The 14,003-nt window shown below is 42.0% G+C and overlaps 1 pseudogene; it reads right to left on the reverse strand.

Annotated features, from left to right (window-relative positions):
* LOC117527690 overlaps positions 1 to 14,003 on the reverse strand; it is a 595,993-nt pseudogene that overhangs the window by 168,144 nt on the left and 413,846 nt on the right.

A 14,003-nucleotide genomic window follows, 5' to 3' on the forward strand; every position in this document is an offset into this window, starting at 1 on the left:
CACACAGGTGGCTGCATTAACAGAACAAAACTGTAGAACAGAAACATAAGGTCCTCAAAAGTGCCTCAATCTCAGTAGCACAGTGCATCATTGTGGAGAATAAATGCTAAGAATTTGTTGTCTGAAGGTCATCCAATCAGCACGAGACAAAGTGCTTCACACAACTCACCGCCACTTTAAAATCTCCACTGTTAAAGTAGATATAATGATGCTCTTAAGATGTTGAAATATGAAGGTGTAATCCTACAAACATAAATGGTTCATAAGCAGTAAGCGATAATCTCAATTTTTTTTTTTTTACTTCTTTCTAGTTCTTGCAGAAACAAACTGAAAATATGAGATTTATTACTAGTGACAGAACCATCACAGGCCTTGACACCCCACTGCAACTCAATCAGAAGACCCCCCTCCTTCCTCCAACTCTCTCCTTTCTTGCTCCTCGCCGGTTTCTTCTTGCTCTACTCACTTCATGTGTGGCTTCGTTACTTTTTCAAGCCCCCTCGATCAGTGTTGCTCTTCATACTTTTGGTCTCTTGTGTCACTTCCCACCTGCTTCCCACTAATTCATCTCCTGAACAGGATTCCACCTCTCTCCTATAATTTCTTCACATACTAATATAATATCCTCTGTTTTTCTCTGGAAACATGTTGTCATTCCCTGAGTGAATGTCACATAATGATGAATGAATGAGCGGCGACCCCTCAGCCTGAATGCCAGTGCTGAGTCACACACAGATCTGAGTTCACACAGTGAATATACACAATCACAGTTAGTGTTAAGCATCACTCGGTGATTGAGTTGCCGGTACTGCACAAATAAATAAATCGCTTGATTGACAGGTTCATTGTTGCAAACATGTTCTTGTTTGCATTGCTGCACCTGCAGACCTGTATCCAGATTTCACTTCATACTCTGGATGGGGTTCAAGGACACTTTGAAACAAAGACAAGCATACCAAGGATTTGTTTCAGATTCAGTTCCATGACCCTTAAGCCTGGTTCACATGGCAGGATTTTAAAATTATCTGTAGGTTTCCAAAACCTGAGAGACCACACACATGGAGATAAAAAAAAATCATAGATATAACAGGTTTTGTCGTGTAGTGTGGGGTGTGCAGCCACACGGTAAAGACAACACCACCACACATGAACAGATTTCACACACGAACATTCCCAGGTCAGACAGGAAATCTCGCAAAATCTCTCGAGATTAAACATGACTTCAGAGTAAACAAACAGAGATACTTTGTGGACTATTTACAACAGAAGAAAAAAACGATACAAAAAGAAAAAGAAAAGGTGTTCTTTAAAGGAGTCGACCACCAGACTTTCTGGTAAGCCATAACAGCTGTTTTGATTTTAGATTTCGTGCTGTACGTCCGTCACCTCGCTTTCTGATTGGCTGCACGTCACATTCACCAGGCTGCATGCTCGTTTGTGGTCGGAGGGACACAACACACGCTGCGATATCGGGTAAGACAATCCAACATGTTGAATATCCCCGATTTACGATCGGAGCGCTCCTGACGGCCTTCCGAGCAGATCAGAGCGCTCTAACACACCACACATGGCAGGAATATCTGATAAGATTCTCTTTTGCATCATCACGATTGTTGGAAGGAGAACATCGGGTCCAATATCGACTTAATTATCTTGCCATGTGAACCAGGCTTTTATTTGTATATATATCTTCCTGCATTAGATAGATCATGCTTATACCCCCATCACACTAGAGGCTGAATGAGCACAATTCTTGTCCGAATGAAAATTCAGCCCACGTTCTGGAGGTGTCGAGGTGCATTCGCTGCCATTGGACAGCATTCTGAGCACAGTCTAAAAAGTTGGACATAGTTGTGCGGTCGCCTCAAATGTTTTGCACATGATCAAAACATTTGTGGCGCAGTCGAAGTGGAAAAACTATCGAACGGCAGTCAAAGTGCAGTTTGACTGCATTCTAAACAATCAGATGGCGAGAAAATGGCATTCGTGACATTCTGATCATGTTCGGGGGAATGTTCGTCATGTTTCCACCACAGCTGAATGTCCCAAATGCACCTGAATGTACCACAAGCACACCTCAAGTGCAGAATATATTATATTTCCTCCACCCGCAATCGGACCTCACTCATACGGCAAAGTAAGTGCATTCATCATATTCTCACTGCATTTTGACGGCTGTCTGGGTAATCCTAATGTGTTATACCAACATCTGTATCGCGTTCGGAGGCTCATTTACACAGCATGTGCACAAATCAGTCGGGGCAGGTCTGGATATTCAGACGGCTATCTTCCGCATTTATTATTCCCCCCATATGTGGCACGAATCTTGGTTATTTTGGCATCCTGCCTGATTCGGCTTGCCTCGTACTCATTCGTACGAAGTGTGATGGGGTCTTACTTTTGAGAGGTGGGCATGAATCAATTGATTGCCCTGAAGTGCATTGCAGTGCACGCTCCCACACCTGTCCTGATATGCCCAGTGTTGTTTGTGCAAAGCATCTTTGAAACAACTCGAAAATGACAGAAAAAAAAATTCTATGGAGATTAACAATTTTATTGTTGTAATTTACATTACCTATGCTGACTGATACTCAAAATCTGGATAAATTTATGCTGAGAACTGGGAAATTGAACAAAAATCAATTCTCATATGGAAAAATAAAGGTTTAAAATAATGTAAATATGTAGAATCCACTTTTGGATCCCAGTGAATAAGAAATAATCATGCAGTTGTTACATTTTAATCCTGCAAACAAAGAAACAGATTATCTGAAAATACCTCAGCAGAAGTAATTAGTAACAAGAATGCAGACTCATGTGCCAAACATCCCCCGCTGGTAATTTGCAGTATGACATTCAACTGGCTTACTGTTGGTTTTTATCAATTTGGAAGATAAATTAGGAGATATTCACTGAAGCCTGTATTCTGATACTCATTTCGAAATGCAAACATCCTCAAGTGTTGCCGATCTATCCATGATACCACACTTGGTTTTAAAATAAAATCTTTGCAGAACTATTTTTAGATTTTTAAGTTGGTGCATTTTTAATAAATGCAGACCTAATACTGATTTTTTTTGTTCTTTTCTAGTGAAATCTAGTGAAAATCCGATAGGCAGTGCCAGCCTTGGCTTAGTTTTTTTTTTTTTTTTGAGAAAGAAACACATCAGTTTGAGTTTAGAACACAATTACATGAGACTCTTCTGCTGCAGAGCAAAACACACTTGTATCACTCTCTGTGTCGGCCTGTGGAAATTGTGCAGCATCGGAAAGAGTCTCATGCACGCACACGCTCTCACACGTACACGCAATTTTGCACCCAAAACACATCACTGTGCATATGTGCAATGTGCATGTGCTTGCTCGCATGCGTGCACATAGAATCACACAGGGAATTTGAGCCGAAAACTGCTGTGTAACGACGTCTGCCTCCTCACTCTTCCCATTTCACTTGTTTCCTCCTTCCCCCTCACAACCGTTTATTTTTAGAGTCTTCAGAGATGGAAGAAAAGCAACTATTCTGCACGCACTGTCACAGAGCGAGGGGGTGGATGAGAGAGAGGAAGACAGAAGTGGGGAGGAGGGTGAAACTGAAGGAGGTGAGGAGTAGATGAGATGCCTGAGGAAAGAGATGAGGAAGGAAGGAAGGAATTAGCAGGAGGAAGAGTCTGTCAAAAAAAAAAAAAGGGATTTATCCAAAAAGAAAAAAAGAGCAATATGTGGAAGCAAAATTAGCAAAGGGAGGGAAGAGGAAAAAATATTTTACATAACTGTGTGTAAGTGAACAAACACTGTGCTTCTGCACATTTGAACACATACCTGCTAATCTGTTTCACGTGAATTACAGCTGAATTAAATGCTTGTGCATGTGTGGGTTTGTGTGCAGCATGCATGTGTGCGTGCTCTCGTGCATTGCTTCCCCTGGGTCACAGACACCTACCACGTCTGTCTCCGAGGAGCCCGGCCTGCGTTAAAAGCTGGCTCGGTTTTGTCTACCGCTAGGCTAAATATTTACACCTCTGTTAGAAAACTGCACGGCAGTGATGATGCTCCACTCCCACACTCATCTCGCTGAATGTCATCCGCTATTATAAGACTTGCAGCACCAATGCTTCATCAGCAGTGACAGCAGTTTATGTGCTGTGGCTGTGCTGATTTGTGGGAATGAGAGAGAACAGAGAGATTCATTGATGCTGGGGATGTCCTGATCGAGCTTTGTTCTGTTTTTAAGACCAATCCTGGAATATCTCCCAGTCCAAAATAAAAATCTAGTACAGCACTTGGCCATAATAATGTAGCTGATGTTTTTTGTCTTTACACAAATTCTACACCTCATCTGATATTTCTAAGTAACTGCTTGTTTGCTACAAAGTTGTTTCAACAATACCTAAGAATCCTCTGAAGAGAGTCAAGACAGTAAGCTTTGCTGGTGGACAGGTTTACTGCATCCATCATACTACTGAACCATCTCAGATCCTGGACAAACAATCCATTAACAACTCTCAAAGGTAACCATCTGTCTGCAGTAGCCATGTGAAACGTGGGTGTCCCCTTGGTGTTCTGGAGTCACTGAGGTCCTCAACACTGAGGCACCTTCATGTTGAATCAGGCACAGGTCAATGTGCCTTCTTATGGCCACTGCTCCCATTAGGGGTCACCACAGCAGATGAACCATCTCATCTCACCCTATCCTCTACATCTTTTTGTCACACCAACCACCTGCATGTCCTCCCTCACCACATCCACAAACTTTCACTTTGGCCTCCCTCTTCTCCTGCTGTCTGGTCGGCATCCTTCTTCCTAGTGTATACCATGGGTCCCTCTTCTGCACAGGTTCATCCATCTCAATCTCGCTTCTCTGACTTTGTCTGAAAACCAATCCTAACTGTACTGTCCTTCCGATAAGCCCATTCCTAATCCTGTCCATCCTTGCACTGTCTTCTTCACCCCCCCCCCCCCCTCTCTCTCTCTCTCTCTCTCTCTCTCTCCTTACTCTCCATTACTTTGGATACTTATTCATTCATTTTCTACCACTTATCTGGGTCTAGGTCATGGTGGCAGCTCATTCCTCACTTCCCTATCCTCGGCCAAGTCCTGCAACTCTTCATCTACATTCACAAATCTATTCCTTGCAACTTCACTATTCCACCATATGCCACCTCTTTTACACACGTACGCCATCTTTCTGATACTGCCTTTCTTTCCCTTCTTTCTACAGTATATTGCTACCTCTCAAGGCTAGTTTCTCTCACTGCAGATCACAATGTCATCTGCAAAGAATATAGTCCATGGCGATAGCCCGTGGACACATCACCACTGCAAACAAGAAAGGCCTCAGAGTCGATCCTTGATGTAATCCCACCTCCACTGTGAATGAATCTGCCATTGCTACATCTGACAGCAGTCACACTGTCCTTGTAATATCCTGCACCGCCCTCGCATACTTTTCTGCCACTCCACAGTTAAACACACAATACTATAAACTCTTCATTTGGCACTCTGTCATAATCTTTCAATTCACAAACATGCAATGCAACTCCTTCTGGCCTTCTCTATACTTCTCCATAACCACTCTCAGAGCAAACATTGCATCTGTAGTGTTCTCATTTGGCATGAAATGATACTGCTGCTCACAGATCTTCATCTGTTTTCTAAGTCTAGCTTCTGCTACTCTTTCCCATAACTTCATGCTGTGGCTGAACAACTTTATGTCTCTGTAGTTACTGCAGCTTTGCACATCACCCTTGTTCTTAAAAATCAGAACCAGTACACTTCTCCACTCCTCAGACTCCACTCCTCAACATTACAATGCCTCCAGTGGAATGTCATCTGGACCAACTGCCTTTGCACAGTTCCTCATCTTTATAGGTGCCCTCACTTCATCTTTACTAATCCCTTGCACTTCCTGGTTGACTCTCGCCACATCATCCAGCCTTCTCGTTCTCTCTCCATTCATCAGCTCCTCAAAATATTCCCTCCACCCTCTCAACACACAGTCCTCATTTGTCAACACATTACCATCAGCATCCTTTATCACCCTAACCAGCTCCACATAGGTCCCTCTGTCTGGTCAATTGATACAAGTCATTTTCTCCTTCCTTAGTGTTCAACCTCAGTGCACAGCTTGTTGTGCTTTCTGTAGCATTTACCACATCCTTTATCATTTTACATCACTCCTTGTCCAACACACTTTATGTCACTCTAACTGTCCATATTCTTTTTCTCAAACCTCTTCCTCCTCATACCTTCCTGAACATTTTCATTCCACCACAAGTCTCTTTGTCTTACTTCCTCTGTCCAGTTGTCACACCCAGTACCTTCTTAGCTGTCTCCCTCATCACATATATAGCGGGTTTCCAGTTGTCCAAAAATCACTTCGTTAATTGCCTGTCTCACATCCTCCCTGAATTTCACACAACAGTCTTCCTCCTTCAGCTTCCACTGTCTGATAAATAAATAAATATAAATAAATAAATACATTTTATTTATATAGCGCCAAATCACAACAAACAGTTGCCCCAAGGCGCTTTATATTGTAAGGCAAGGTCATACAATAATTACAGAAAAACCCCAACGGTCAAAACGACCCCCTGTGAGCAAGCACTTGGCAACAGTGGGAAGGAAAAACTCCCTTTTAACAGGAAGAAACCTCCAGCAGAACCAGGCTCAGGGAGGGGCAGTCTTCTGCTGGGACTGGTTGGGGCTGAGGGAGAGAACCAGGAAAAAGACATGCTGTGGAGGGGAGCAGAGATCAATCACTAATGATTAAATGCAGAGTGGTGCATACAGAGCAAAAAGAGAAAGAAACACTCAGTGCATCATGGGAACCCCCCAGCAGTCTAAGTCTATAGCAGCATACCTAAGGGATGGTTCAGGGTCATTGCTTCAGCTCCCACACTCTTCCTCTTCTTCTTCTTTTTCTTCTTCTTCTTCTTCAGAATCATCCTACAGAATACCATTCACTGCTCTCTCCCCCCTGCCACCACCTTACTGTCTCCAATTTGTTTTTGGTTTAATCTTCTGGAATGTAGTCCAAATGTGTGCACATTCCTGCACTCTTATCCATCACCCTGTGCTTCTCTTTTGTCTCAAAATAAGTATTCATGATAGCCATTTCCATTCATTTTGCAAGATCTACTACCATCTGCCCTTCTACGTTTCTCTCCTTGATGCTATATCAACCCATTACTCCCTTATCTTAACAGTTCCTTTCACCAGCATGCCCACTGATGTCTACTCCACATATCTAAAATGTTGTAGCTGCCTCTGAAGGGACTTGGATTCAGTGACATCCAATTGTCGCCTTAGGATGCCGGTTAGTGTTCACCTCTCACGACCATAGTCTAAATCTGGATACACCAAAACTGAAAATTTCTTTTACAATAGTATCAACAACTCCAAACCCCTCTATCTGGCAACCTCAAGCCTGCATGAGCTCTTCCCAGGTGTGAATATTTTAACAGGATTGAAATTGTCACCACAGTTGCAACTTTTATGGCCGAGTACAAAAAGTCTTTGCAAGTCTTCCACAAAGGAATACAAGGTGTACTGCACTGAAAGTTCAGACATGCTAAACTTTGATGCAGTGCAAATGCACTGACCTTTGCAAACCCAGTAAGTCCAGCTACTGTAGATTAGGACAGTGACCATGCTCTCATGCTTATGCTAATAACAGTAACAATAACAGTGTCAGAACTTCCAAAATTGTGCATCAACAAATTAGTTTCCTGTCAAGACCAAATCATTTTACTGATAAATTCTGTTTAAGTGGCTGCTTTTGAAGTTGCTTCACAGTTAAAACATTTCATCAAAGAAAAGGAATTATAACCGCCTGATTATTTGAATTCCATCTACGTGGAACATATATAGCTGTTAAGATGGCAATAACATCAAAAAGCAGTAAAAAGAAAGATAGGTAAGTTCTTACAATATAATCACATTTATTTTAAAATGCAGTGAAATAGGTGGTGGTGGACAATATAGATTAAAAATTCTGTACAGTGGATAAAAGTGACAGGACAGAACACAGTATCTTACCTGGTTGTGATGCTCGATGCCCATGCTGATGGTGTTGATGAGAATTGCAATCATAATGCCTCTGCTGAAGTACTTGCTCTCTACGATGCCCCAAAGTTTCTTTCTCATACCATTCCACATGTCTTTGCAACGTCTAAAATATGTCCGCCTTCTCTTCCTCTCTCCCCCTACCCTCTCCTCTAAGTGGTTTTCCTCCTTGTCCGTCTCTTTCATAGCATTCTCCTCATCTTCCTCCCCACTGTCTCCCATTGCCCTCTCACCCTCTCCAAGAGACACCGCACACACTGGACAGTTTTCAGGATTTTGGGGGACGGACAAGGTGATGGAGTTGGAGCTATGGTCTTGCTTGCTCTGATGTGGACAATGAGGTGCTGTGGAGGCACAGAGGATCAACAAGAGAGAAAGAAACCATGAGAAAGAAGTCATGATTGGTCACTTAAACATACACTACAAGTCAGAGGTGGGACGAAGTCACCAAGTCACTTTCAAGTCACTTTCAAGTCAAGTCTTAAGCTGACTTGAGACTTGATTTGAGACTTGCAGGTTGATGACTAGAGATAGACTTGGTGACTTCGTCTCACCTCTTCTACCAGTCCTGTCCAGGGTGTACCCCACCTCACATGCTATGTTTGCTAGGATAGGTTCCAGCTCCCTTGTGACCCTAGGAGTAAGTGAGTGTAGAACATGGATGGATGGATGGGCTGCCAGTCAAAAGTTTTGACACACTTTCCAACTGAAGGTAATGGTCTAGTTGTTAAGCATGAGCTTGAGACCAGAGGATCCTTGGTTCAAACCCCTCTCAGGCTGGAAATTACTAAGGGTCCTTGGGCAAGGTACTTAATCCCCAAGTTGATCCCAGTGTGTAGTGAGCACCATTCATGGCAGCACCCTAACATTGGAGTGTGTTTATGAATGCGAGGCATCATTGTAAAATGTTTTGAGCTTCTGATTCAAATGGAAAAGTGCTGCATAAATGCAGTCCATTTACCATTTAAACCAATGAATGTGATGTGTCATCCTCGTTAAGGCACACACCGCTCCGCCATTGAGGAAATAACACAAGTGAGAGCTTTTCTGGTAAATGTATGGACCTGTGCACACCTGTCAGAGTATTTTAGTGTTTCCTTGTTTTCCCATTTCCCATTTAATGGCTAGTCTGTCATTTACACAAGCAGAGCATACATGCGTCATGAACCCACTCATGTAAAGTGCGTCTGAGTGTTTCAAAACACAGTGCTTTACTTTTGTCCACATTTTTGTTGGTCTACAGCAAAATGCCAGTGCAACAACTCAGTGTTGTTGTACTGGCATTGTCTGACCACACCTAATTTTTAGACCAACATGCCCCAGGGTTCACAGATACGTCTGTGGACTTATTAACTTGACATGGGCACTGGGTATGACAATGACAACCACATCTGGTGGAAACTACAACTACAATTGTGTTGCATTATGTGCTCCTTTGTGCCAGATGGAAGTTAGAGCCCATAATGTATTAGCGTGGGCCAGTTTGAGATTTTGACAGCAGGAAAACATTAGGGGAAAAACACACTAATATTAACAGTACTGCACATCTGTGTGTTTCAATGTTTCTGCCCAGATTTTCTCTTTCCCTACTCCTCCCTTCATCCCTCTCTCTCACTTTCTGTTTGTGATACTCGCAGAAACCATACTTTTCAGTTATTTTTTTGCATTGATGATGATCTGGACTAAATGACAAAAGACTGGCAGAATGAACTCAAATTAAAGTGCTGCAAAGCCGGTATGTTCTGTATTTGTGTTCATTTCTGCTGTTAGTAATCATAATTTTACTTGCTCTACACTTGGGAGGTAATCATCTAGTGGTTAAGCATTGGGCTTGAGACCAGAGGATCCTTGGTTCAAATCCCCTAGTTGCTCTTGGTGTGTTGTGGGCGCCTTGTATGGCAGCACCCTGACATTGGGGTGAATGTGAGGCATTATTGTAAAGTGCTTTGAGCGACTGATGCAGATGGAAAAGCACTATATAAATGCAGTCCATTTACCATTTTACACTGGAAATAAATAAGTAAAAAAGAGATTTTTTTTTTTTAATTCTGATCAAAATGAGTGATGGGGAGGGAGGGGCTTGCTCATATTAATTTGCTAATTACACAGGTTATCTGCCTCATTAGGTAGCCTTTCTATCTTATCTTGCTCTTGATAAAAGATAGCATCAAAATAGCACTGTCTGGAATTCAGTTGTAGCTGTGGGTAGTCTTCCTGCAAAGGCACATCTCGGGAGCCATATATTCTTTCCTTTTGCAGGCACTCTTCAAATGCACCTTTTGCAGCTTGTCTGCCTACAGGATGTTTTTTGATCACTGAAATATTCACATGCTCATGCAGGTATCAAGCATAGGGTTGAAGCTCTGCAGAGCTTATGAATGCTGCAGTCCAACGTTGGCTGTAAGTGGCAGGTGGCTGTGAGAGGATGACAGAAAATTCCACCACCGCTGGCTGTGCACATGATGTTGCCTGTCATCAAGAGTTAAATATTATCACGTTTTTCAGCTTGCTGCAGCAACACTGACAAATTATCATCTTTTGTTTTTTGTTCGTTTTAATCTATTTATTTATTTTTATTATTTCTAGAGCAGCCATTCCCAAACCTAAGTACACCATGAGCCTCTTTTGGGGCCCACCCAATCTTTTTAATCACAATTTTGATTGCATTTGCCACAGATATATGATGTTAGTCAAGGTCAAATAAATGAGGAATAACACATAATTTCTTTTGTTACTTCTGCTTATATTTTGAAAATAATATTTTTTTTTAATTTTTTGGTATTTATATATATTTATAATGGCCTCTCATGGCTCATCTGCAGTACCTGCAATGCCTACAAGTGGACTGTGAACCACACTTTGAGAATGTTTGGTCTAGAAATTCAAGGCATGGGCTAAAGACCAGGAAACTCAGTTTAATTCTTTGTCAATCAATCAATCAATCAATCAATTTTTTTATATAGCGCCAAATCACAACAAACAGTTGCCCCAAGGCGCTTTATATTGTAAGGCAAGGCCATACAATAATTATGTAAAACCCCAACGGTCAAAACGACCCCCTGTGAGCAAGCACTTGGCTACAGTGGGAAGGAAAAACTCCCTTTTAACAGGAAGAAACCTCCAGCCAGATTTTTTTTAACATTATTTGAACATAACTAGAGAAATCTTGCGTCATTAACTCAGTTGAACATTGAAATAACTTTAAAAAATCTATGCAAATTGTTACATGAATTTTTCTTGTTGAGACAGTGGTTCATTTTTTAAAGTACACGATGCACTCAACGTGCTGGTACATGGCTGTTCTACTCACTTCTTGGGTGCTTTGAATGATGCCGCTCTCCATTCACATTCCCTCCGCCTCGCCTGTTGCCCCTGCCTCCAACAGCCGGTGGGGGTTTGCCCCTTAGCGTGTAGTAGAGGGCTGCCGATCTCCTCTTAGCCTTGCGCAGAACATGGCAGACCAGCTGGAAGATCTCCTCGTAGCAGTCTCCGGGTTCGGCCATGCTGGCAAGGGTGGACGAGGACAAGCACTGCGCCCTGTGCTCCTGCATCAGCTGGTGCTCTCTCTGCTTGGTCTCAGAGAACTGGGTGGCGATAACCACCAGGCACAGGTTGATCATGAAAAACGAGCCAATCTGGATGAATTCGGTAGAAGATAAAGATAGGGTATGCGTGAAAATTGAGAGTGAAGATGCGGGCATAACCTGTTATGTGGAAAAGAAAATTTGATAAGCAACATTAAATATAATCAGAGGAGAAATGGGCATAAATTTAGTGAATATCAAAGAAGCACCTTTCTGCTGTGTAGTTATTTGCTTATTTAAATAATGAGCCTGTGGCAGAAGCAGATGGCGCTCGTTTTAGGAAATATTTCAAAGATTTTGTTGCTCTGATGATAAACACGTGTGTGGAGTTCCCACCTTTGCTGATTTTAATAATGTCTGCCAATCGCCCTGTGGAAACGTTAGCACGCTTGCTAAATATCTCTAAGGGTTGGCTTCCCACCAAACTGAGGCTGATTGGAGCAGACACACAGAGTCAACCCACGCCCCAAGCACACTTCAGCGCCCGGCTATCTCACGCCTCCTTCTATTCTCCGGATCTCACTTGCCTTAATTTTTATGTCATACATGCCTTCACTTTTTTTTTTTTTTGATGTTCCTCGCTGTATTTTTCCACAGCAGTCGTAAAAAGGACTTTTGTATCAAGGTTTGAGGCAACTGAAGGCTCAGCGTGAAAAGGGTGTCTTGGTTGACCTTGTTATAGACTCACCATAGAATTGTTGGATTACAATAATTAGATCAATACTACAAAATGTCCTTCAACTCTAGGATTAAACCACTGAATGGATAGAGAAGAAGAAGAAGAGAAATATGTCTGATATCGGCCCAGTGCGTATCTCTGGATTCTGTAGCGTGAAACGGATGAGCATCTCCAGCCCATTTACAGCTGGGTTCAATAGTCTCAATTTATATAGTACACAAGTGAATGTTTAATTATTTTTCCCCTTAACCTTCTCAACCCTCAACATGGCTCGAGGAAATTAACTACCTTAAACCATTTACGTTCAGCTACTAACTCAAAATAATTAATCTATACAAAATTATTCAAAGTACACTCATGCACTGAGCAGCCCCCGCTGCTAATTTACATCATGTTATTCAAATAGCTTCATGTTGGCTTGAGCACTTTATTATTTTTTTAGATAAATGAATAGATGCTCACTGACGACCAGTGTTGTCACAGTTACTTTATTAGTTACTTTATACAGTTACTTCATTAGGAGCTGCGGACAACTTGTCAGCAGCTGCTGAATGTAACTAGCAATCTAACGGTTATTTTAAAGATTTAGTACTCAGAAAAATAACTATTAGTGACTTTGCTGATTAGTTACTTTGCTGATTACTGAATCTTAAGAGTAACCAAGTTAGATTACTAGTTACCTTATTAGTTACCAGTTGCTGGTGTCGCTGACCGAACGGTCCCCTCTAAAAATCGGTGCACCGTCTTCACTGTGTAGGCAGCAATTCACCGATTATCGCCTCATTTCTGCTAACAACTGCACTCCAGTCATCATCTATCTCAGCGACAGATATCTGAATCTTTTCTACAACAATCATTTCCACATAAATTCAGCATTATTTCATAATAAAAGACCAGCAATGCGGGTAACATGTTACTCTAATCTGACCGCTTTTTTCAGTAACGAGTAATCTAACGCGTTAATCTTTCCAAATCAGATTAAAGTTACTTCTCCAAGTCACTGTGCATGACTATTGCACTGTGGGTTGATCACAGCATTATCTGCTGCACTAATAAGCCAAGAGAGCATGAACCAGCTGTTGTCTGTTAGCTTAAACATGTGTAAATAAGGCAACCTGAATTAAAGGAGAAATGCTGCTTTTAACAACCCGGAACTCATTTCTGACATAAAATACGGTTGTTTACTCACCAATATAAGTTTGGTGTGATTAGAAGTCCATAGTTCAAACAACATGTTCGTTCAAATCTTGAGCAAACATTTTTCTTCTTCTACTAAGGTGGATTAGAACTTTTTGTGGTACACAGCACAAACTACTGGACAGGAGGAACCTAGCAGTCAATGTGACTCAGTAATTTAAAAATGCAGGTCTTTCAACCAGACGTTTGGTGCCGTAACATGTCAATCATCTATGTCCAATCAGATTTCAGGGGAGTCCAGTGAAACCCCGGCCTCCGCTCTAGCTCCACCCATGCCAGGAAATGTTCAACATTTCCTGTTTCACTGTGACTGATAAATTGGCACTTCCTATTTGAGTGTGAGCTTGCCACTGAGTTCCCGTGAGATTCCATAGGATCTTGTCTGTCAATCCAGAAAGTGTTGATCCAGCAAGTGTTTGACATTTGAACATTTCCTGTTTTACTGTGGATTTGAAAATTGGCACTCCGTGTTTAGGACG

The sequence above is a fragment of the Thalassophryne amazonica genome, chromosome 16 (assembly GCF_902500255.1).
Source record: "Thalassophryne amazonica chromosome 16, fThaAma1.1, whole genome shotgun sequence".
In the NCBI taxonomy this organism is placed as follows: Eukaryota; Metazoa; Chordata; class Actinopteri; order Batrachoidiformes; family Batrachoididae; genus Thalassophryne; species Thalassophryne amazonica.